This window comes from Cucurbita moschata, unplaced genomic scaffold, assembly GCF_002738365.1.
Source record: "Cucurbita moschata cultivar Rifu unplaced genomic scaffold, Cmos_1.0 Cmo_Scf00044, whole genome shotgun sequence".
Taxonomy (NCBI): domain Eukaryota; kingdom Viridiplantae; phylum Streptophyta; class Magnoliopsida; order Cucurbitales; family Cucurbitaceae; genus Cucurbita; species Cucurbita moschata.
The window spans coordinates 301,328-303,823 of record NW_019268560.1 but is presented as its reverse complement, the minus strand read 5'-3'; the positions used below and the strand labels follow the sequence as shown (position 1 = coordinate 303,823).

At 37.3% G+C, this 2,496-nt stretch overlaps 1 protein-coding gene across 3 annotated transcripts in view; it reads left to right on the top strand.

The window, feature by feature from the left end:
• The window catches only part of LOC111434405 (mediator of RNA polymerase II transcription subunit 11), an 18,412-nt gene extending 17,486 nt beyond the window's left edge, over window positions 1–926 (top strand). Inside the window, exons 4-5 of one of the 3 annotated variants that reach the window (XM_023071868.1) lie at window positions 825–847; window positions 899–926. The gene's annotated coding sequence lies outside the window, so the exon portion shown is untranslated. Of the gene's footprint in view, window positions 1–351; window positions 654–824; window positions 848–898 lie in introns of those variants that run through there. The other 2 variants (XM_023071869.1, XM_023071867.1) reach the window with 2 other exon arrangements.
• The last annotated feature ends 1,570 nt before the right edge of the window (window positions 927–2,496 follow it).

Sequence of the window (2,496 nt, the reverse complement as noted above, 5' to 3'; positions counted from 1 at the left end):
GGGGGGGGGGGGGGGGTGGATTGTGAAATCCCACATCGATTGGGGAGGAGAACGAAACATTTTTTACAAGAGTGTGGAAACCTCTCTCGAGCAGACACGTTTTAAAACCTTGAGGGGGAAGCCCAAAAAAGAAAGTCTATAGAAGACAATATTTGCTAGCGGTAGGTTTAGGTCGTTACACGAATAAAGTCAAGTATTCAGAATTGAATTTTAATGTTCGAATGATTGAAGTAGAAACGCCTGCAGGGATTCTTAGACTGCTTTATCTGTTTTATGTGTTCTTGAGAGAATATTAGCAACACACTGTATATGCATACACTTTGTCTGGAGGAATTCTTTTTTTTTTTGTAGGCAGGCCTTATCTTTGTCACATACTATATACATCTCTCGTGTCGTGACTTTAATGACGAGCTTCATCGACCTATGAGGATAAGATTATCGACATCCTTAGGAGCATTCTGCAACTTGTAGTATCTAAGCATCCATTTCTAGTTCTTGTTTTTTTCTCGTTATTTGATGAATGTCATTACTGTCTATTATCTGAAAATACTTTCCTTCGAAGTTACACGAATAGATGTAACGATATTTGTCACTTGTCACATATGGTTGTAGTATCTCATTCTCATCATAAATCAAATGATCATTTGTAACTATTTAGAAGCACCCACACAAAAAATTGAGTCACAGTCGTTATTTTTTTGACATTGTTGTGAGGAATGTTCAAATTTGACGATTTTGACATCTACGATCGATGTCCATCACCCAAAAATGATTTTTGCTCCTGACCAGTTTATGTTCGACTAACATCGGGGTGCCATTGGCATCTCTTCGCTTGCGTCCTTGGGCAGTATATGAAAAATTGTCTTCTCTTCCCAATATCTTGATGATCTCCTAGGAAGTAGTGCTGGGACTTTAATCTCGATGAAAGAGCTTATAGTACTGTACGTACGGCGAAAAATCAAGTCATGGTTGCTATTTTTTTTTTTTTTTTACATTGTTTGCGAGGAATGTTCAAATTCGACGAGTTCGATGCATAAATTGTTTTGCTCTCGATCGTTCGACCGACGTTGGGGTACCATCGATGGATCTTCGCTCGCGTTCTCGGGTAGTATTGGAAAAGTTGCCTAACACTGAAATAGAGGTGGAGAAATGGTGTATTAACTTTGATGGGACCAATTTTGTGTAATTTGGAATTGAATATCTCACCTACATTTGGGTTATGTATTAAGTTTGTTCACATCTCACCTAATTACATACTTTACTTTACTTTGCTTTCTATTTATTGGAGGGGGACAATAGTTACGTCCGTCTTCCCTAAAGGACCACTAACGACCATTTCATATACTCGATGAAGATTATCTTTAGAATTGAACGAACCACTTTCTTCTTTCTTTTTAATTTAGAAAGGGGAGTTTTGCACCACTTGACATAACAATTAGATTCAATCATAATTTTCCTTTAAATGATAAGTCACATCATATTGTGACCTTTGGTCCCTATCTGGACCCAATAAAAAAAAAATGGGATCACTTTTTATAGACTTGTTGAGAATGATCTTCATGGCCTATCAGAAGTAGAAGACGCTCTCTGTTGGGATTAGGATCTTCACAAACAGAAAAAGATTGCAGTCGATTTGATAATAATCGAGTGAGATTGCTTCTTCGACCTAATCCTAGAAATCACTTAAATAGGATAGGAAATAATTATATCATACTAAGCATTTCCTTTATGGGTTGGATTGTTCCCTAAAAAATTGAGTGACAAATTATATAATTTGAAAGGTGAAAAAGGTAAGTTCCTTTATTGAAATCTCTGTGATGCACATGTGATCCAAATGGGGGATGGCCCTGCCCTCAGCGCCCTCAGCGCCCTCAGCGCCCTCAGCGTCATGTCCTATCAACAAGCGGATGCCAATGGGTATCAAGAGGAGGGGGCCATGGGGGGCCATGGGGGGCCATGGGGGGGGCCATGGGGGGGCCATGGGGGCCTGCTTTGCTATCTCCCTCCCCCAACACATCCATCCAATTCAACCTTAATTCTACACTTCAACCAATTAGGCCAATCCATACACCTATTATCCCCCAACCCCCACCTACCTAATTTTCAATTATCCCGGACCACCACTCTTTAACGCCTTCCTTTCTTTTCTTTTCTTTTCTTGAGTTATCCGTTCATTCAATGAATATGAATATGACGTTATTTTTCACATTTAATGGTAATCTCACTATCTTTCAATCTACCCACTTGCTTATGTGGTCTGTTATTTCAGTTAAACATTTTCTATCTTTTTTTTTTTTTTAAATATATTTATTTATTTATTTTATTTGTGTAAACTATTTAGTTTGAATACAGTAAATTAGGGAGTTTTATTTTGATTTTTTAAAAAAAAATTTTTTTTTGCCTTTCATCTTTTAAATGTTCACTTTTGTCTTGTACTTTTCATGAAAAGGTTAGTTTGGTCCTTATTGTTTTATTTTTATTTTTTCTCTTTCTTAC